The 23,995-nt window shown below is 37.6% G+C and overlaps 1 protein-coding gene across 3 annotated transcripts in view; it reads right to left on the bottom strand.

Annotated features, from left to right (window-relative positions):
• RASSF8 (Ras association domain family member 8) overlaps positions 1 to 23,995 on the bottom strand; it is a 126,745-nt gene that overhangs the window by 43,712 nt on the left and 59,038 nt on the right. Inside the window, exon 1 of one of the 3 annotated variants that reach the window (XM_043440410.1) lies at positions 17,878 to 17,897. The exons of the other annotated variants lie outside the window; for them this stretch is intronic. The gene's annotated coding sequence lies outside the window, so the exon portion shown is untranslated. Of the gene's footprint in view, positions 1 to 17,877; positions 17,898 to 23,995 lie in introns of those variants that run through there. 3 annotated transcript variants of the gene reach the window in all.

Raw genomic sequence — 23,995 nt, 5'->3', positions numbered from 1 at the left:
TCTCGCCTTTCTTTGCTTCCTATTTTTCCTTGCTGCCAATGAAAATAAGAGAATTTAACAAACTCTGAGGAAAACACGGGCTTCCCTGGTGGCCCAACAGTGCTAGGCTACTGTTTTTCATTATCCCCTAACTAGTCGGTTTTAATATGCTCTACTCCAGAGTGATATTCAGAGCTCACTGAAACACACACGCTACATCACCAGGCACAACTGTTCTCCACCTTCTGTTTTAGGGCAGTCTCCGCCTACCTGGGGCTTCCCAGGTGGCTCTGTGGTAAAGAATCCACTTGCTGAGGCAGGGCCGCAGGTTCGATCCCTGGGTCGGCAAGATCTCTTGCAGAAGGAAGTGGCTACTCACTCCAGTATTCTTGCTTTGGAAATCTCATGGACAGAGGAGCCTGGTGAGCTACAGTCCAAGGGGTCGCAGAGAGTCGGACACAACTAAGTATGCATGCACACGCATCTCGCTTACTATGGTCGTTCTTTAGCAGTAATTACACACATTTAAGAGGATGTGGACCTCTTGCACTTGAAAGGACTTGGAGATCATCTGGGTCAGGGTTTCTCTATCTGTTTTCCAGCTCTGACACCACGAGGACAGGATACTCAGCTTCCATGAATACAGTGGCCAAGGGCTGAGGCAGGGGGATGGGAGATGTGTCCACTGAGGCAGGAAGGAATAGCCCTATGCTTACCTAGGATTCATCACTCTTACTACTTCAAAAAGTAAAACTTTTGAGTGGGAATGATCAAACAAGTAATCCTCTTAGAAGATTACTCATGATTTTTTTCTGATAGGCTAACTAATGCCAGGTCCTCCAGCATTTACTGTCTGCACTTCAAATTCAGAAAACTTTGCACAACTTCCTGTAACTTTATTGAAAAGCAGAGGGGAAGGGGAGGTGAAGTCAAATAAGGGTGAGACATGGTTCAAATACAGCAAATTACTTATTACATCTTTTCTATGTAATACACCCATTAAAATTTGTGATACTGGATTAAGAACTGTTTTAAAAGTCCATCTAACTAAAAACCACATAGCAGATTCACCAAGAAGCTAGAGTTGTTTTAATTGGTCTGTTGTAGACTGTTCTTACCTTCTCTGTATTGAAATAGTTTGGTTTTAATTTCTATGTGTATTAGTCGCTATGAACTTCATCCTGTCTTTGAGATTCATGAACATAACTCCAGTGTTTCCCTATAAACTTTAATGGGAATTTTCCCAATTGTTCAATACCATTGATAAAAATTATTAACTCTCAGAGGTAAGGTTAATGAACTTCTCTCGGCTGTACCAAAGCAATGACCCTTCTTGCGTGGGCATGACTGTCTGCCAGTTTTACTCTTGCTTAATAAATTGTATGGTTTAATGACAGTCCAAACCTATTTTCACAGTTGGCTAAGAATAAATCACCTGGGTTGTAAAAGAGGTTTTTTCATACATTTAACATTTCTTTAACAACAACAACAAAAGAAATGTTCATTGAAGGGGGGAAAAAACAGAAAATACCGAAAAGATGAATATATAAAGCCATCTATGCCTCATTCCTCTAATCATAAGTGTTCAAACTCAGCCTAACTAGCAGACACTAGACTCCCCTGGTGGTCCAATGGCTAAGACTCTGTGCATACTATCCTGGGTTTGATCCCTGGTCAGGTAACTAAGACAGTGCAGCCAAAAAAAAAAAAAGATACCATGACAAGCTCGTTTTAGCTTTTTCTCAGAAAAAATGCATCCAAAAGCATCCTAGTTCATTTCCTCATTGATTCCTTCATTCATTCACTCTTAATATACATCTAGGCCTCTTATGCTCAAATCCATGAATGTTCCTCACTGACGTTTAGGATAAAGTCCACATTCCTACCATTGTCCATGTCACTCCAGCCCCTTCCTCAACTACACTTTCCCTTTGTGAGGCAACCAAATCTCCCTGTCCCACCATGTATAATATTCTCTGCTTGGAACATCTTCTTCTTTCCTATCTACTTCACCAGGTGAGCCCCAGGTACCTACTGGTCCTGCTTGATGAGGTGGTGGTAGTAAGGAGGCACCAGCAGATGGCAAGAGCTTGCTCTATGCCAGGACACTTGTGAACTCAGAACCACTGAGGAAATGCTATTATCGTGCTCATTTTACAAGTGAGAATGTAGAGGCTTTGAAAGGTTAATTCAGTTCAGCTCAGTCACTCAGTCGTGTCCAACTCTTTACAATCCCATGAACTGCAGCATGCCACGCCTCCCTGTCCATCACCAACTCCAGGAGCCTACCCAAACCCATGTCCATTGAGTTGGTGATGCCATCCAACCATCTCATCCTCTGTCGTCCCCTTCTCCTCCTGCCCTCAATCTTTCCCAGTATCAGGGTCTTTTCCAATGAGTCAGCTCTTTGCATCAGGTGGCCAAAGTATTGGAAGTTCAGCTTCAGCATCAGTCCTTCCAATGAACACCCAGGGCTAATCTCCTTTAGGATGGACTGGTTGGATCTCCTTGCACTCCAAGGGACTCTCAAGAGTCTTCTCCAACACCACACTTCAAAAGCATCAATTCTTCTGTGTTCAGCTTTCTTCACAGTCCAACTCTTCCATTCATGACCACTGGAAAAACCATAGCCTTGACTAGATGGACCTTTGCTGGCAAAGTAATGTCTCTGCTTTTTAATATGCTGTCTAGGTTGGTCATAACTTTCCTTCCAAGGAGTAAGCGTCTTTTAATTTCATGGCTGCAATCACCATCTGCAGTGATTTTGGAGCCCCCAAAAATAAAGTCTGACACTGTTTCCACTGTTTCCCATCTATTTGCCATGAAGTGATGGGACTGGATGCCATGATCTTGGTTTTCTGAATGTTGAGCTTTAAGCCAACTTTTTCACTCTCCTCTCACTTTCATCAAGAGGCCCTTTAGTTCACCTTCACTTTCTGCCATAAGGGTGGTGTCACCTGCATATCTGAGGTTATTGATATTTCTCCCGGCAATCTTGATTCCAGCTTGTGCTTCATCCAGTCCAGCGTTTCTCATGATGTACTCTGCATATAAGTTAAATAAGCAGGGTGACAATATACAGCCTTGATGTACCCCTTCTCCTATTCGGAACCAGTCGTTGTTCCATGTCCTGTTCTAACTGTTGCTTCCTGACCTGCATACAGGTTTCTCAAGAGGCAGGTCAAGTGGTCTGGTATTCCCATCTCTAAGAATTTTCCACAGTTGATTGTGATCCACACAGTCAAAGGCTTTGGCATAGTCAATAAAGCAGAAATAGATGTTTTTCTGGAACACTCTTGCTTTTTTGATGATTCAGCAGATATTGGCAATTTGATCTTTGGTTCCTCTGCCTTTTCTAAAACCAGCTTGAACATCTGTAAGTTCACAGTTCATGTATTGCTGAAGCCTGGCTTGGAGAATTTTGAGCATTACTTTACTAGTGTGTGAGATGAGTGCAACTGTCTGATCATTTGAGCATTCTTCGGCATTGCCTTTCTTTGGCATTGGAATGAAAACTGACCTTTTCCTGTCCTGTGACCACTGCTGAGTTTTCCAAATTTGCTGACATATTGAGTGCAGCACTTTCACAGCATCATCTTTCAGGATTTAAAATAGCTCAACTGGAATTCCATCACCTCTACTAGCTTTTTCGTAGTGATGCTTCCTAAGGCTCACTTGACTTCACATTCCAGGATGTCTGGCTCTAGGTGAGTGATCACACCATCGTGATTAACTGGGTCGTGAAGATCTTCTTTGTACAGTTCTTCTGTGTAAGCTTGCCACCTCTTCTTAATATCTTCTGCTTCTGTCAGGTCCATACCATTTCTGTCCTTTAAAGAGCCCATCTTTGCATGAAATGTTCCCTTGGTATCTCTAATTTTCTTGAAGAGATCTCTAGTCTTTCCCTGTCTATTGTCTTCCTCTATTCCTTTGCATTGATCACTGAGGAAGGCTTTCTTATCTCTCCTTGCTATTCTTTGGAACTCTGCATTCCAAAAGGTTAATTAACTTGATGCAATACAGCTAGTACCTGGAGCTGGGACTTGAACTGAGTCTGACTCTAGTCCTTGTGGTTAATCTTTACCTGGAGGGTTGCGAACACCTCATGGGCCAGGCAGGTTTGCATATTAAAGGCAACGAAACAGTTTTCACCTCCACAAAGAAATATGCTTAAACAAAACAATACTTAATGACTCTTTAAGTTTATTTCTGTGAGGATGGGAATATTAACTTTCATATTATATCTATCATAAGAAAACCAACAACCCTTCATGTCATTCATTTTCCCTCTAAAATAAGAATCTGGATAATGTGATTTTTCTAGAGAAACCATTCGTATTCTGAAAAATTTTAATATGCTTTAGGATGAAAGAATGAGATAATAACTTACTAAAAGCATACCTTAGGAACATAGTGGAAAAAATATGGGAAAGCTCACTATTCTTGCTGTTTTATGTTGTAAAACCAAAAAGGGATATAAATAATTTGTGGTTTTTCTGTTGCAACCTGAAAGATCACAAGTTTTACTTAAGCTTCAGTATTTATGTGAGTAGATAGCAAATTCTTTTGATCAAAGGAGTTCCAATAGATTCTGTAGCTGCCTGGGAACTGAGCCACACAGTTTTAGTAAGAATTTGATCTCCAACTGATCCCGTCTGTCTCATTATAGAACATTTGGGGTTGAACTGAACTCTTCAGCAACATTTAACCTGTCCTTATTTTTACCTTAAAGAAAAAGTCACGTTTCAAGGGTGGCCGAAGCATCTGATATATTTAGTTCCTAACACATCTGCTTTAAAATAAGATTACACACAAAAATTGCTCTCTGTAGGACATCTGTGGGTAAGAAGCTCTTTTGACTGACTAGGTTTTAATATTTTAGTTTTGGTAGTAAAAGATTCCAGATGTTTACCCTAACAGCTTTTGTAGACACATGGGATTAATGTAGGCATGTAATCCCTGGGTTTGGAATACAGCCAAAGTGTGTACATATGCCATTTAATTATGTGGACAACCTTGGCATTTCAAACATCATCAGAATCTCTCAGCTGATATTCACATTACTAATCCTGTTTTAAATAATCAAAGAGTGGTAAAGAAACTGGCATTGCACATACTAATGAAATCTATGTAGGCCCTTTTAATAGATTTGGAGATTCCTCTGGATTAAAAATTCATGTGTTTTATGGATTAAAAACACAGGTAAATATAATATAAAAACTGCCAGAAAATATTTTCAAAATTCTTTGCTTCATACCAGTGTAGCAATTTCCAAATTCTTTTTTGTTATCGTTCGTCTTTCTAAAAATTCATCTATCCCAAGGGAACTTTTGACTAAGCCCTGATGATTTCCCATGAGTCCTTGGACTTGACTTTGGGATATACTTCTCTATACAAACAGTGCCAGAAGTTTGTTTTGAATGAACATTCCACGGTTCCTTACCTAGATGATTTTGAACAACCTGCTGTGAATCTAAAAGCATGCAGACACAGTAGAATTGCTGTATGCTAATGACTCAAATTTCTCCCACTTCCTTTTAGGAAAAATGCAGCAACAACAAGCAAAATATTTCCACACGTTTTCCATAAGACATTTAGAAGTTTTATATGTGAAAATAAATTAGTAAGTCATCACAAGAAAAAAATGGATGAAGTGAACTAAATGAAAGTGCTACAAACTGAGAGGAAAGATATTTTCAGTGAAGCAAGCTCAGTGGAAAAATTCCTAATCCATAAGTTTTCCAGATATAAAATTTTCAAGTTTCCCAAGGCCATAATTTAGTTACTTGCTCTCCTGGGATATGGGAAGTTTCCTTTATGTGCTGTAGGCTGCTGTATCATGCATATAAATTTAAACTAAACACACACAGATATATACTGCATCAAAATAGCATATGATGATGACAAACAAGATATTTTGGTACATTTATCTGTAACATATTTATAAGTAAAATATAGGTCAGATCAAACCATTAAAGCATTTCTTTTCATATTTGTTGAATTTCTTTAAATAAAAAATATTTTTAATAATGATGGAGACAGCTGTAATTTTACATGTAAATTTTTACTGAAATCTCTATTAAACCCTCTTTTCTCAAGCTCTCCTACCCGAACTCTGATTATCCAGACTTAAAAGGCACCTTTAGAAGCAGACATTTGTTTTCCAATACTTTATTTTGAAATTTCTCAATCAATTGATTGACATTTTCACTGCCAATAGTTCAAAACTTTTATTATCTCAGTTTATTATAACTGCTATGCCTTTCTACTGTCCACCTGGCCCACTGCTACCAAACTGTACGCTTCCCTCAGCCTGGCTCAAATCTGGTCTGTATCTCTATTAAGCTTCCCCGGTGGCCCAGTGGTAAAGAACCTGCCTGTCAATACAGGAGACAAGGGTTTGATTCCTGAGTCAAGGGAAGATCCCCTGGAGAAGGAAATGGCCGCCAACTCCAGTATTCTTGCCCAGAAAATCCCATGGACAGCAGAGCAGCCCACAGGGTCACAGAGTCAGACAAGACCTAGCACACATGCACACCTCTCCTAAGCACAATGACAGAGGTTTAAGAAAAGGTGGGTAATCCAGCTCAAGAACTCTATATTAACTTCATAGCATCTTGATGAGGAAGGATGGATCCCAAGTGTAACACAGAGCCAAAGCATACTCTGAAAACTCAAGTGATACAACTGAAAAGGAAAAAACCTAACCAAATCTAGCACCCTGTAGTGTTGACATCTTAAAGGTTTAGCAGTTGGCAAAATCAAAGTAACCCAGAAATCTAGCACAGTGAAACTCCCCAAACCTACACCTGAGGTAGGAAGATTATAATGCTGGCAAAATAATATGAAAGAGATCCTGCCATTGCAAAATGCTCCATTTATGGAGTGGCAAAATATCGTCAACTTCCAAATACCTCAAAAAATAGAAGGAAAAAAGTCTGCAAGTAAATCCACTGTTTGGGAAACCCTACTGCATTGTTTGGTCAGGCATTATATCACTGTAAAGAATCTTTACTGATGGTGAAAGCAGCAGCAGCCAAGTTGGTCAGAAGTCAGATATTTATACTGCTTCAACCTGCTATCTCTATGATCATATTGCAAGGGATTATTAGTAAGCTATGTATGGCCTGCTGCTTGTTTCTGTAAATAAAGTTTTTTTGAAACAGAGTCATGTTCATTAATTTACCTACTACTGTTTATGGCTGCCATGTGCTACAATGTGGGAACTGAGTGGCTTTACGACATGGCCAGGAAAGCCTAAAATATTTACTGCTTGGCACTCCACAGAAATAGTTTGTAGGCTCCGACTAGATGATAAAAAGGAAGATAAATAACCTCGATGATGTAAAGTATAGCCATAAGAGGTATGGTAGCAAATAAACTACTTTTCTCCCTCTTTATATTTACATTATTTTCTAATAATGTTTCAACTGTGAATATTTTTGATAAGGATAGGAAACAATACTGATTAAAATATTATCATGTTTCATTTTAAAATTCTGTAAACACAGTAACTGGATGTATGTTTCTATATATGCTATAGTATATTTGTTTGTACTTTACAGATCATCTTCATGGTACTGATACTCTGTAAAACATATTTGCAGATATTGAGTAATTAGTACATTCTTTCTGTAACAATTATACCGTTTCTATATTGCTTTATTACTATATGACATTGAAATACTGTTTCTCTAGAAACTAATATATTAAAATAGTATATCATGTGTATCTGAGAGATTAAGATGTCTTAGATTATCAATAAAAGTGAAACTGAAAGTTGCTCAGTTGTGTCCGACTCTTCACAACCCCATGGACTGTACAGTCCATGGAATTTTCCAGGCCAGAATACTAGAGTGGGTAGCCTTTCCCTTCTCCAGGGATCTTCCCAACCCCCGGATTGAACCCAGGTCTCCCGCACTGCGGGCAGACTCTTTACCAGCTGAGCCACCAGGGAAGCCCAAGAATACTGGAGTGTGTAGCCTATCCCTTCTCCAGGGGATCTTCCCAACCCAGGAATCAAACCAGGGTCTCCTGCATTGCAGGCGGATTCTTTACCAACTGAGCTAACTATGAGGGAAGCCCAGATTATCAATAGAATAGTGGTTAATGGTTCAAGAAATGTAGTAATTAAGCATTGTCTGGCTTTTGACTTAATTGCTTTCTTTGCGCCATAGTTTTGATATTTTGTGATACACAATTGACCTTGAAAACTAGTTGTTGGTACACTGTATGTTAAAAAAACTCTTTTTGAGTCTTAACTGTTTTAGATGTTACATTGAAGTTGCTTATCTATAAAAATCTAATTCTGGGAAAAAAGAGAAATTCAAAGATACCTACTTGATTTACAAAAGAGGTTAAATATTACCCACTAGAATATACTTTTCTACTATATTTAGAGTACTATGCAAATTACTGTATCACACCAAGTGTTAGTTGCTCAGTTGGGTCCAACTCTTTGTAACCCCATGGACTGTAACCTGCCAGGATCCTCTGTCCATGGAATTCTCCAGGCAAGAATACTGGTGTGGGTTGCCATTTCCTTTTCCAGGGCATCTTTCTGACCCAGGAATCAAACCCAGGTCTCCCACACTGCAGTCAGATTCTTTACTGTCTACGCCACCAGGGAACCCCCAAACACCTCGGCAAAAATGCCTGTGGGGTGAGTAACAGTTCTGCTGAACATAACAGGCTGATAATTCTGTGTGTGACAGGCAAAAATTCAATACTGGATTATAAAATCCATCTTCTCCAGACAAGAAGCTTTAAAAAGTCATCCTACAGAGCCTCGCCTCACAGAAAGTTCTTTCAAAGCAAGCATAATTATGTGGAATGGATTCACTTCTGCTTCTTAAAATCCCACTACTCAGGATTATAAGGCATGAGAAACAACGTAGGTCTAAATTCTGAAAACCATGGCTCCTGAACAAAACTGCCTTTTATTTTCTTGTGATTATAAAGCATTCTTTTTGATCATGGGGAAAAACTACCAAAAATTATCTTATCATTAATTGTAACTATATTGATCACTATAACATTTATCAACTGCCTATTAAAAAATAAATGAATTAAAATCAGTTTTGAGAAAATTTAGGGATACAATAGAACAATCTGTACTCTAAGAAAAAGATACCTTTACCTCTTTTGGCCACATTTTTATTTTAAAATAATTTTTATATTTAAGTTATATGCTTTTGTTGCCCCAAATCCTTTTTTTTTTTTTTTTTTAAACAAAGTGAGGCAAAATAACCAAACCAATGAAAACTACTGGAAAATAAAACTGATATTCTGGTTGCCATTTACTGATGGACTAAACAAGTTAAGGATAAGTATCTCTGAGGAAGCAACCCAATTAAATATTGGATAGAGAGTTGATTCAAGGATAAATAGAAGCTAGGAGTATAAATCATACAGCATAATTTCAGTGGATAGTTTCTTTAACCATTAGGTAAAATTGTTTTTCTATTAGAATGATCACTAACAATTAAGAACTTAAAACTAACAGAAAAATTTTAGGTTTTAATTACATAAAAGATTATCAAGAAGACAGTCTTGTTAAGAAACATTCTGTTAAGGAAATATTTTGGATCTTGAATTAAGGCCAAGCATGAATAAAGAACATAGGTGATGAGTAACAAAAGAGGCAGCATTTAAACATGGTGGCAAAGACACTGGTTTACTTAGAATGAGTACATGGGACATTGCAAAAAAAAAAAAGACAACCATGAACATATGCACACAATTTCAGCAGAAATGAGATACCTCAAGCTTTATATCTCTTGAATTGGGGCTTATTGTTTCAGCCACCAGATGTCACCCTTCACCAGAGAGATAAAAAACAAACACAAAGATAAGCACTTGTGTATTTGTTCAGTTCAGTTCAGTCGCTCAGTCGTGTCTGACTCTTTGCGACCCCATGAATCCCAGCACGCCAGGCCTCCCGGTCCATCACCAACTCCCGGAGTTTACCCAAACCCATGCCATCGAGTCGGTGATGCCATCCAACCATCTCATCCTCTGTCGTCCCCTTCTCCTCCTGCCCCCAATCCCTCCCAGCATCAGGGTCTTTTCCAATGAGTCAACTCTTCGCATCAGGTGGCCAAAGTATTGGAGGTTCAGCTTCAGCATTAGTCCTTCCAATGAACACCCAGGACTGATCTCCTTTAGGATGGACTGGTTGGATCTCCTTGCAGTCCAAGGGACTCTCAAGAGGCTTCTCCAACACCACAGTTCAAAAGCATCAATTTTTCAGCTCTCAGCTTTCTTCACAGTCCAACTCTCACATCCATACATGACCATTGGAAAAACCATAGCCTTGACCAGACGGACCTTTGTTGGCAAAGTAATGTCTCTGCTTTTTAATATGCTATCTAGGTTGGTCATAACTTTCCTTCCAAGGAGTAAGTGTCTTTTAATTTCATGGCTCCAGTCACTATCTGCAGTGATTTTGGAGCACCCAAAAAATAAAGTCTGACACTGTTTCCACTGTTCGAACACCCCATCTATTTGCCCTGAAGTGATGGGACCGGATGCCATGATTTTAGTTTTCTGAATGTTAAGCTTTAAGTCAACTTTTTCACTCTCCTCTTTCACTTGCATCAAGAGGCTTTTTAGTTCACCTTCACTTTCTGCCATAAGGGTGGTGTCATCTGCATATCTGAGGTTATTGATATTTCTTCTGGCAATCTTGATTCCAGCTTGTGCTTCTTCCAGCCCGGCATTTCTCATGATGTATCTGCATATAAGCTAAATAAGCAGGGTGACAATATACAGCCTTGACGTACTCCTTTCCTGATTTGGAACCAGTCTGTTGTTCCATGTCCAGTTCTAACTGTTGCTTCCTGACCTGCATACAGGTTTCTCAAGAGGCAGGTCAGGTGGTCTGGTATTCCCATCTCTTTCAGAATTTTCCACAGTTTATTGTTGTAAGGATACAATTAAAAAAATAAACGTTTGCAACATTCTTCTCTCCCTAGCCAAATCATATGAGGATGACTCCCCCGCACCCTACCACCACTTTACTCCTTAATGCAGAAATGCAGGTATTGGAGAAGAGAAGTGATAACAGCCTGAGAGGCTGACATGATAAACAGCTGAGTTAAGCAGTGACGACGGATGGACGCTGGGATGCAGTTTCTTGGCAGAAGTAAGATTTGTCGAATGGCTACCATGCTAGTGAGGGAGAATGGAGGGAACCGGATGAAACAGGCTTCAAGACTTTCTACTCTGTATTATAAAAATGACCACTCCTGGACATTTTCAACTGCAGTTTAGTCGCTCAGTCATGTCTGACTCTTTGAGACCCCATGAACTATAGCCTACTAGGCTCCTCAGTTCACGGGATTTTCCAGGCAAGAGTACTGGAGTGGGCTGCCACTTCCTGCTCCAGAGGATCTTCCTGACCCAGGGATTGAACCCAGGTCTCCCATATTGTAGGCAGATGCTTTACCATCTGAGCCACCAGGACTGCCGTAAAGATTTATGTTGCTTTTAAAATCTAGTTTTGCATGTCAAAGCTACATTTTCTCTACCAAATCTAGCTTTCAGGAAAAAGGACATTAGCCAGGGCTCCTTCAGGGTCTATATACACACACACACATATATACACACACACACACATATACATATACATATATTTACAAACAAATTGGAGAGAAAAAGATCCTGACTTCATCACAGTGTCTTGCACTAAACACATGGTAGGTAAACACTTTCCCACTCACCACACTCATATATAATGCAAGAAAGGAAGTGATGATCAAAAGTTTCAATCTCTTTTTTTCAATCCCATTAGGTAAGTGAGGGACCTATTCTATTTGCTGTCACTCTGCTACAACTACAAGGAGAAGTAAAATTCAAGGATTAGAACAGGTTAATGCTTCCATGTGTGTGGATTATAGAAGCCAAAAGACAATTCAGCAGAGACCCTTATGATTACTCAAGGCTTTAGAACTTTCCAAAACACAATTTTTCTTATTCCATGTAAAATTAAAGGAAATTCCAAAGAAAAGGTTCTTTTGTAGCCCAGAAATTTTTAGCAATTTGTGAAATACTTATTTAGAAAACATTTTTTTGTATTCCAACATATTGATAGATAAGGCTATTGCACATTGTTGTATCCTTTGGAAACATTCTGGATACATTATATCTTTTAGACACTTTCTTTCTCAACTACAAAGGCAAAATACGTTCATTACAGAAAATTCCAAAAACAGAAGGAAGGCTCCAGATAATAAAATCACCTATAATCCCACAGAATATGGGAGAAGAGAATGAAGTTATGAGTGAAACATATTTTCAAATATGCAAAATATCAAATTTATACATGGTTCAAGTTTCTACAATTATAATTCATTCCATCCATCTCACAGAATTCATTATAACCTGTCCTCCATTTACCAGTGAAATATTCCCAACAAGTTTCCCAAGAATCTGATGCTCGGTGGCCCACATCTTCATACTTAAGTTACTCTTGTATCTTCTTTGGTGCCTCTACAGCATTGGTGCTGCTGACCATTCTTTTGCGAACACTCTTTCCTGATTTTTTATATCCTACTTTTCATAGCTTCTTCTATCCATATGGTCATTCTCCACTAGTCATCATTGTGGGCTGTTCTTTTTCAGGCTGATGCTAACTAGTGAATTTCTGGCTCTATCCTCTATGCCACTCATTTATACCCTCTCCCTGAGTGACCGAAGTCATTGTCATGGTATCAATGACTAGCTACATACTGACAGGCCAAACACACAATAGATGCTTAATATGTTTAATTTTATTAATGACTTAACAACTTTCAAACCCAGTTTCCAGGAAGTTCTTAGCTCCAAAGCCAGAGCTTCATAGCAGAAGCCTCTTACCTACTATTTGAGAATGGTAATTGGCTGGTTAATTGTAAACATGGGTTAGGCAGTAAATAATAAAAAAAGACAAGTATTTTATATATTTGATATTAATCAAATACATGTCTAATCATCTGTCAATATTTTTAGAGTCAGTGTCATGAGATAATGATAATGGGTAAAATTCTCCAGGAAGACACAACAATTATAAATATACATGCACTCAAAATCATAATATCTAAATATATGAAGCAAACACTGACAGAACTGAAGAGAAACACAGACAGCAATACAATAATAACAGGGAACAGCCATACCCCACTTTAAACAATGGATGGATCATTCGGAGTAGACTAGGGAACAAAGGATTTGGACAACACCACAGACCAAATGGATCTAAGGACATATATATACAGAGAACGTTCCACTCAACAACAGTAGAATATATATTCTTCTCAAGTGTACATAAAACACTGTCCAGGATAGATCAAATATTAAATAACCAAAAAGTTTTATCAAATTTAAGGCTGAAATATGCAGAAGTTAAACAGAATATTCTTGAGCAACCAGTGGGTCAAAAAGCAAAAGGGAAATTAGAAAATATCTTGAGACAAAATAGAAAACACAATGAATCAAAATTTATGGACCAACAAACTTAGTACTAAGGGGATTGTTTACAGCAATAAATATCTATATTTTGAGGCCAGAATTACTCTGATACCAAAGCCAGACAAGCACAGTATAAGAAAATTATAGGTCAATATCCTGAAGAATATCGATGCAAAAATCCTAAATAATATACAGGCAATCTAAATTCAAAAACATTAAAAGGATCATATACTATGACCAAGTGCAATCTACCCCTGGGATACAAGGATGATTCAAAATACAAAAACCAATTAATACAACATCCCACATATCCGAGTGAAGGATAAAAATCACATGATCTCATCAATGTAAAAAAGCATCTGACAAAATTCAATGCCTTTTAATAATAAATACTCTCAACAGATGAGGAGTACCGAAAATTAACTCAACTTATAAAGGCCACATATGAAAAGCCACCAACTATCATCATCTTCAAAAGTGAAAAGTTGAAAGCTTTTGTTCTAAGATTGAGAATAAGGCAAGGATTCTCACTCCTGCCACTTCTATTCAACATAGTACTGGAATTCCTAGCCAGAGCAATTAGGCAAGAAAAAGAAAGAAAAGGCATCCAAATGAGGAAGAAAGAAGTAAAATTATCTGTTTGCAGATGTTACTACCTTATATGTAGAAACTCATCCACACACACAAAATGTTACAACTAACAAATTCAGCAAAGCAGGATACAAAACCAACACACAAAAATCAGATATTTATACACTACTGACAAAACATCCATTAAAAGAAATTAAGAAAACAATCCTATTTACAATAGCATTAAAGAATGAAATACTTAGGAATTAAGTTAACCAAGCAGGTGGAAGACTTGTAAACTGAAAGCAAGACTTGGATGAAAGAAATTAAAGAGTACACAAATGGAAAGACTCCATGCTCAGGTACAGATAGGTTAGTACTGTTAAAATGTCCAATCTATCAAAAGTAATCTGTAGGTTCAATGCAATCTGTATCAAAATTTCAATGACATTTTTTACAGAAATGGAGAAAACAATTTTAAAATTCATATGGAATTGCAAATAACCACAAATAGTCCCCCCCAAAAAAAATCTTGAGAAAAAAGAATAAAGCTGGTGGCATCACACTTTGTGATTTAAAAATATATAATATATCCACAAGTAAATAAATGAAATTGGACTCTCACCTCACAAAATTCACAAAAATCAACTCAAAATGGATTAAAGACTTAAATGTAAGACCTGAAACTGTAAAATTCTCAGAGGGTAACATACTGGAAGCTTCATGACATTAGGCTTGGCAATAATTTCTTGGATATGGCACCAAAATCACAGGCAACAAAAGCAAAAATAGACAAGTGGGAGGACAAAAAACTAAAAAGCTCTGTACAATAAAGGAAGTTAACAAAGTGAAAAGGCAACCTACAAAATGGGAAAACATTTACAATACTTGCAAAACATATGTGGTAAGATTTTAATGTCCATAATTTACAAGGAGCTCTTCAGTTCAGTTCAGTCCAGTCGCTCAGTCATGTCCGACTCTTTGCGACCCCATGAATCTCAGCACGCCAGGCCTCCCTGTCCATCACCAACTCCCGGAGTCTACCCAAACCCATGCCATGGAGTCGGTGATGCCATCCAGCCATCTCATCCTCTGTCGTCCCCTTCTCCTCCTGCCCCCAATCCCTCCCAGCATCAGGGCTTTTTCCAATGAGTCAACTCTTTGCATGAGTTGGCCAAAGTACTGGAGTTTCAGCTTCAGCATCAGTCCTTCCAATGAACACCCAGGACTGATCTCCTTTACGATGGACTGGTTGGATCTCCTTGCAGTCCAAGGGACTCTCAAGAGTCTTCTCCAACACTACAGTTCAAAAGCATCAATTTTTCGGCACTCAGCTTTCTTCATAGTCCAACTCTCCCATCCATACATGACCACTGGAAAAACCATAGCCTTGACCACAACTCAGAAAAAATGAACAAACAAAACCAAAAACAACCAAATAACCTAAGTTAAAACTAGGCAAAAACTTTGAATAGATAATATTTTTCCAAAGGTGACAAACATATGGTCCACAGGTGCTCATCACTAATCATCAAGGAAACAAATATCAAAAACACAGTAAAAGACTGGCTCACACCTGTTAGGACAGTGATTACTAAAACAAAAACAAAGTGCTGGTGAGGATGTGGAGAAACTGCAACCTTTGTCTACCGTTGGCAGGTGCACGATCATGAAATGCTGCAGGCTCTTTGAAACAGTATGGAATTTCCTTCAAAAATTAAAAATAGAACTGCCATATGAACCAGCAATCCCACTTCTGAGTATTTATCCAAAATAACTGGAAATCAGGATCCCAAAGAGAGATATATACACCTACGTCCACTGCAACATTATTCACAGTAGCTAAGAGTTGGAAATAATCTAAATGTCCATCAATGGATGGATGCATAAAGAAAATGTTGTATACACATGCAACCAAATATTCTATCACAAAAAAGAAAAGAAAGAAATCCTGTCATAGTCACAACACAGATGAAGCTGGAGCACATTATTAAGTGAAATGAGGCAGTCACAGAAGGACAAATTCTGCAAGATTCTCCTTATATGAGGAATGCAAAGCAGTCAAATAGAAGCAGAAAGTAGAATGGTGGCTGCCAGGGGATGTGGTGTGGGGCAATAGGGAGTTGCTGTTTAATAGGTATAAAATTTCAGTCAAGCAAAATGAAAAAGATCTAGTGATGGAATATATAACAGTGTATTATATTTTATAGTTAGCAATATATATATATAATATATATATATTATATATTAGCAATATATATATATAGTTAGCAAAAAAACAGTATAGTTAGCAATACTGTATTGTATATTTAAGTTTGTTGAGTATAAATCCCATGTTATTACTATTTTTTAAAAAAAAGAACTTCCTTTAGGATTACTTGCAAGGTGAATCTGTAAGCAAAAATTCTCTTAAAGTTTGTTAATCTGGAAATGTCATTTTGACTTTATTTCTGAAAGGCAGTTTTATAGGACAGAAGATTGTTAATTGACAATTTTTTATCATCTTTCTGACCCCCACTGTTTCTCATGAGAAGGCAGCTATTAATTTTATTGGGATTCCATTCTAAGTGACTGGTTGTTTCTTCTTTTTGCTGCTTTTATAATAGATTTTCTCTTTGTTTTTCTGCATTTTATAATGATGTGCCTAAGTATGAACCTTTTTGTTCATACAAAAAGATATCCATATCCTTGCTGGAGTTCATCAAGCTCTTTGGATGTATAGATTAATGTTTCTTATCAAATTTGGGATATTTTCAGCTATTATTTATTCCATTTTTTTCCTTGCTCTTTTCTCTTTCTTCTCTCCTTCTAGTACTCCCATTACACCTATGTCAGTAGCCCTAGTGGTACCATTCTCTGAGGTGCTGTCCATTTTTCTTCATTTTTTATTCTTTTTTTTTTTTGTATTGCATGGCCTCCTGTCAATCCATCTTTGAGTTCATTAGTTTCTTTAGCCAGTGCAAACCAACTGCTGAGCCCCTCTAATGAATTTTTTTCATTTTGGTTACTGTAGTTTTTATTGTACTTTAGAATTTCTATTTGGCTCTCTTTTACAGGTTCCAAATTGATAATTTCTTTATTCTCTCAATGTGATGAGAAGCTGTCACCATGGCTTCCTTTACTTCATTAAGCATAGTTTCCTTTGGTTATTTGAACATCTTTACAACAGCTGCTTTGAGGTTTTTTCTGTTAAATTCAACACCTGAGTCCTCTCACAAGCAGTTTCTGTTACCAGTGACCTGTACCCCCACCCTACCCCCACTTAAGGCGTCTGCCTAGGTTTTGGGCTTACAGAATTGCTGACTCACTGCTCTATTGTCGCCAACAATGCTACGGGGCATAAATTGTTTCATAGTCTGATGCAGTTCAGTGTGGGCAGTGGCAGTTTTTTCAGCTCGTCTTTGAGGTTTGTTCCGACTTCAGGAAGGCTTTTCTTAGCTCTTTCCTAGGTTCTCTTTTGTGAAACTGGCCTATGGTTTAACATTTTGCTTACTAAAAGGGTCTACCAGCCTTCTTTCATTTGCTTACTTTAGAGATTTCCATTGTTTTTGAGAGTATCCTGAAACTTGAACTTCCCCACACTTTGTTTCAAATAAAATCAGTTCCTGTGGAAAGAGCTTTGAAGCTCTCTGTTCTTATGGACTGTCTCTTCCCCTAGGCAAAATCTCTGAGCCACTGCTCCAAGGGCTGAGTGCAGGCAGTAGCTCTGGTCTCCTTGGCCTGCCTCTCCCAGTGTGGAACTTCTGACCAGCAAGCAAGAGCGAGTGAGGGCACCTGGGGCCCTAGTGTTCTAGGCCTGCACCCCTGCAGTGGCGTTTTCATTCTGTCAGTAGGAGCTGGGTGAAGGAAGGGAGCTCCTGACCTCTTGGCTGCACTTACCAGGAATCCAGCCTCTGTAACTTGACAATGGAGGGGGTGAGAAATGCTGGCAGCCTACCCTCCTGGTCAAACATGGTATCCTTTCATGGGAGATGAAAGAAGAGGAAGTCTGTCTTCTTGGCCACACCAGTTGAGAGTGGAGATATTGTAATGCTGAGTTGAGGGCATCAGGGTAGGAGTAGGTCATGACTCGGCTGCCATGTTGGTTGTTTTTACCATGTGTGAGCAGATTTTCTTGAATAAATCTTTCTTCATTTGGTACATACCTGTGGGGCAATACCCAGTGGCTTTTTAATTTTTTTAATAGTTTCTATCAGTTATGTTTGTATTCTGCTGTGGGGCAGGTCTGCTATTGTGGAGTTGGAACTTTTCTTCAGTATCTATGTTTCAAATGCAGGAAGAAGGAAATGAATTTTGAAGTAATCAGGTAAAGAACTCTCCTAGATTAAAAATTTTTTATTCCAATCTGTATTATACACAAATGAAAATACTACATTGCACACTTATGAGTATGCTAGTCATTGTTCTGAGCACTGAGAAAATACCAGCACATTTAGTCCTCTATAAGGTGCATAGGCTGTTTTATCATGCTTTATGTAGATGGAAACAGAAGCCCGGGAATCTGCAGTACTTTGCCCAGACTGCACAGCTAAGAAATGGAAATGCAAGGATTAAATAAAGGCAGATTTGCTCCATAGGTTGCTTTTTACTTCACATTTCTTTTCCTATGGAATAAATTAACTAGATACTTAAAATTTGGTTCATAATGTAAAAAAAAAAATTGTTTTTACTTAGGATTATGTGGTAGTCATATTTTGACCTGAAATACTCTTTGAAAACAGTTTCTAATAGCTCTATAATCTTGTTCCATTTTGAAGCGTATGAAAATGCTTGTCTTATTATCTCCTCACTATCACTAAATACAATACTCTCTTTTAAAAAGTAATTGTCATTCTCAAAAAAAAAGTTGTCATTCTCTTTGTAAAATATTTTCTCCTATGATTTACCTTATATCTACATTGTATTATTGTATTTGTGTCATTACTGAGTATCTTAGTTCAGGCTGCTGGAACAAAATATATAGACTTGATAACTTAAACAACAGTTATCTCTCACAGATCTGGAGGCTGAGAGGTTCAAGATGAAGATGCCAGCAGATCTGCTGTCTAATGAGAGCCCACTTTCTGGCCTTTAGACAGCTACCTTCTTGTTGTATCCTCATATGATGGAAAGAGAACTAGCTCTCTAGTCTCTTCTTATATGGGCAAGAAATCCATCACAGGAGCTCTATCCTCTTGACCTCATGACCTCGTCTAAGCCTGATTACCTCCTGAAGGTCTCACCTCCAAATACCATCACAACGGGGTAAGACCACAACACATGAATTTTAGGGGGAAACAAACATTCAGTCCATGCACAAAGTGATAAACAAAGAATTTTCTCTTACAGTTCTAGGGATCAGAAGTCCAAAATCAAAGTATCAGAAGAGCCAGGTCCCTCCCAAGGTACTAAGAGAAGTTCTAAGATTCCTTCTTCAAATCTCCAGTGGCTCAGGCATTCCTTGGCTTGTGACCACATCACTATTGTCTCTGCCTCCCACTGACTCATCATCTTTGGCCTCAAAAATTCTCTCTGCCTCTCTCTTTCGAGGATAGATATGACTGCATGAGGGCTCATCTAGTTAATCCAGGATAACATTTTGAGATCCTTATTTCTTTTTCCATATAAAGTAATATTCAGTCTTTTACCACATGAATATACTTGTGATGTATACCAAATGATATTTTTATACTTTTCCTGTTACCTCTTAGACAAATGCCATAAAGTTATAACTTTTAAACTATAACCCCTAGAGACACAATATAAAAATCAGCATCAAACAATGGATATCCAGAAAATTAAATTCTTTTTCATGAGAGAATTACCTAAAAGATCACAATTTAAAATATGGTATTACAATCTAGATAGTGCATTTTAAAAACTAATCCAAACATTTCTTTAAAAGAATAATAACTCAGTGTCCTGCAAAATGATAAATTAAGAAAACAATCCAATTACAACCACATCAAAATAAAATAGAAATAAATTTTGCCAAGGCAGTAATATGACACTGGTGCAATATGAAGAACACACACTAAATGAAAAGAAATTCTGTGCTCCTAGGTTGGAAGAATTAGCACTGTTAAAATTTCCATACTACTAGTGATTTACAGATTCAACGCAATCCTTATCAAAATCTCAGTGGTATTTTTCATAGAAATAGAATTACACAATCCTAAAATTTGTATGGAATCATAGAACACCTTATATAGTCAAAGCATTCTTGAGAAAGAACAAAGCTGGAGGTGTCACACTTCCTGATTTCAAACTATACTATAAAGCTATAGTAAACAAAACAGTGTGTTACTTGACTAAAAACAGATAACATAAGTCAATGAAACAGAAGGGAAAGCCCAGAAATAAACCCTTGCATATATGGTCAATTCATGTATGATGAAGGAGCCAAGAAGATGTAACGGAAACAAGATAGGCTCTTCAAAAAACAGTTTTGGGGAAACTGGACAGACACATGTGAAAGAATAAAACTAAGTTACTATTTTATATTATACACAAAAATTAACTAAAAGTGGATTAAAGACTTTAATGAAAGACCTGAAGACAAATAATTACTAGAAGAAAAGACAGGCAGTAAGTTCCCCGAGAGTAGTTTTGATAAGATTTTTTGAATCTGACTCCAAAAACCAGAAGCAATAATAGCAAAAATAAACAAGTTTGAGATTACATCAAATTAAAAAGTTCCTGCACAACAAAGGAAACTCAAGAAAATTAAAAGGCAACATGTTGAGTGTGAGAAAATATTTGCAATCTCTATGTTCAATTAGGTGTTGATACCCAAAGTATATAAAGAACTCATACAACTCAATATAAAAAATAAACAAAAAAATCCCCAAAGCCAAGCAACCAGATTAAAAAATGGGCAGAGGACCTGAATAAGCATTTTGCCAAAGAAGATATGCAGATGGTCAACAGGCATGTGAAAAGATGCTCAACAGCACTAATCATTAGGAAAATACAAATGGAAATCACAATGAGGTATCACCTTACACTTGTCAAAATGAATATTATAAAAGGGCAACAAATAACAAGTGTTGGAGAGGATATGGAGAAAAAGGAACCCTGGTACACTGCAGGTGGAAATGTGAACTTGGTGGAGAACAGAAGTCCCTTAGAAAATTAAAAATATAAGTATATACAATCCAGCAATTCCACTTCTGGATATTTATCCAAAAAAAGAAATAACACACTAACTCAAAAATATCTATCTTAGATAGTCAGTGGAAATTTGCTGTATAATGCAGGGACTCAAATCTGATGCTCTGAGACAACCTAGAGGGGTGGGATGGAGTGGGAGGGGGGTTCAAGAGGGAGGGGACATATGTGTACACACGGCCGATTCATGCTGATGTATGGCAAAAACCAATGCAATATGGTAAAGCAAGTATCCTTCAATAAAATAGATAAATTTAAAAAATTGTCAATAATTTCTGGCAATGAGAAAATTCTTTTGGGAGTAAAAACTCATGCATTTTTGTAAGTGTGTAACAAATGTGAAAACAGTAGTTTGTTAGATTAATGTGAAACAATTTTATATATGCTGGAAAACATATCTCTTATAGATATATTAAGATAAACTTGGACAATCTAACAGTTTTTATTCCAGATATTTTTAATTTAGAAAATGCTTTAAAATAATTAAAGGGTTTATAAAACAGGTATATTAAGAGTATGTATTAAATAAACTCACCAGCTAATTTTCTCTCATTTTCAAGAGAGGTTCAACATCATATTTATTTATAACTTTAACAAAACAAACAAATACTCAAATTGATTTGTATATATAATGCACATGTATTAAATACTGTGATTCTCAAAAGAAAATAATACATGCACCCTTATGTTCAGGGTAGCATTACTTACAATAGCTAAGAAATGGAAACAATCTAAATGTCCATTATGGATAAATAAAGAGTATGTAAATATCATGTGATCTCATTTGTATGTGGAATCTAAAACAACAACAACAAAACCCCAAGTTTACAGATACAGAGTGGTGGCTGCCAGAGGCAGGATGGAGCGGGTGGGCAAACTGGGTTAAGGGAGTCAAAAGGTACAAGCTTCCAGTTATAAAATAGGTAAGCACGGGGATATAACTGGTAGCTCAGAGGGTAAAGAATCTGCCTGCAATGGAGGAGACCCAGGTTTGATCCCTGGGTCGGGAAGATCCCCTTGAGAAGGTCATGGCAACCCATTCCAGTATTCTTGCCTGGAGAATCCCATGAACAGAGGAGCCTGGAGGGCTACAATTTCATGGGGTCACAAAGAATCAGATACAACTGAGTGACTAATACACACACACACAGTGACTATAGTTAGTAAGACTGTATTTGAAAGTTGCTAAGAGAAATCGTAAAAACTGTTATTGCAAGGAAAAACACACACACACACAAAGTCCTCATTTTAAGAAAAAACACATCTTGTAAGGAGATGGTGTTAACTTACTGCAGTGACTGCTTCACAATACCAAATCCTTATGTTGTACACCCAAAACGAATATATTATATATCACTTCTACCTCGATGAAATATTAATACATTAAAAAAGCCCTGAGCCACGTGGTACTCCTATGTGTTTGAACTGGTTCCCATGTTCTACTCTGCAGCCTCTGGACTCTGAAGACTGATGAGAGACATTTGCAATCCAGTCACATAAGCGTAACAAAGAAGTATTGGTCCTGATGGAAGAAGAGCAAGATTTACCAGTGAAAACACCAAGATACAGGAATCAGGAGATTTTAAGTCAAGTAAGCAACTCTGAAGTCAATGATCAGAAATCCCAAACTTCAAGCCTTGCTTCAAACCTGACTATGTCAGCAAAGGAGGTACCATACTCAATGCACCACGCAAGATCGGTGATGCCAATCTTTTAAAATTGGTTTTCACTGATCGCCTTGTTTGTCTCAGAATACCCAGAATCCTTTCATTGCCTTGTGCATGTTCATCCCTGTGCTCCCTGTAAGTCTTACTGACATACCAGCTCAGGAACAAAATCACACGGAATCCACTCCCCAGGGTTTGGTGACTGTGTTTTTGAGGTTGGATATTCTTCTAAAGGTAATAAATAGTGCTTTACTCAAAAAGAAAAAAAAAAAAAAAAAAAAAAAAAAAAGCCCTCCTTTGTCTCCACCCACCCACCCTGTGATTGTAAAACAGGCAGCGAGAATATGCAAATTAATTGAAGTAACATTACATGAAAAATCCTGGACACACAAGCTATGGTCCAAGGTTATTGAAAGATGTTAAAATTAGTGAGAAGTTAATTCTTTATCTAAAGGAACACTATAAATCAAGCAAGGAAAAAGCACTGGTTAGACATCAGAAAAAGGGTGTCACAAAATCAAAAAACAAAACAAAAAATACCAATCAACCAACCAACCAAACCCCCAGATAGCCCGTAATAACTTCCAGGCTTTTAAGAGTTCAAAACAAAAGAAAATGAATGAATTTCCCATGTGTTTCAAGGGTAAATAGGCTCTTCCTGTCTCTAGTTAAACAAACTCTTCAGTTGAAGGTTTTGACTCTACAATTTTGGACAGCATGACTGCCTGACAGGCAAAATACAGGATAAAAATAAAGATAATAGTAATTTGGTAACAAATTATAAACTTCAACTGGCCACCAGCACTTCAAAGTAACCATTAGTTAGAGTTAGTGGGGTCTGTGGTCACAGTCTTTACAGAGAAGTATTATCTTCTGTTTTAAAAGTATGAATAGCTAGAACCTTATCAATAAAGAAGAAATAGAAATGGTATTACTGAGAACAAGCAGAGTAACTGAAGAAATACTACTAACCAGTTATTTCATTTCTTTGCAAATTGAGATAAGTAACTTGAAGTACTTAAAGTTACTTAGGGTAAAAGACACCACAAAAGACAAGCAATTTTCCATGACCTTACACATTCTTCCAGGGGAATCTTCTGAACCCAGGGATCAAACCCAAGTCTCCTGCATTGCAGGTGGATACTTTACCATCTGAGCCATCAGGTAGGCCCAAGAATACT

This window comes from Cervus canadensis, chromosome 21 (genome assembly GCF_019320065.1).
Source record: "Cervus canadensis isolate Bull #8, Minnesota chromosome 21, ASM1932006v1, whole genome shotgun sequence".
NCBI classification, from domain to species: Eukaryota; Metazoa; Chordata; class Mammalia; order Artiodactyla; family Cervidae; genus Cervus; species Cervus canadensis.
This window is presented reverse-complemented; position numbering and strand designations above follow the sequence as displayed.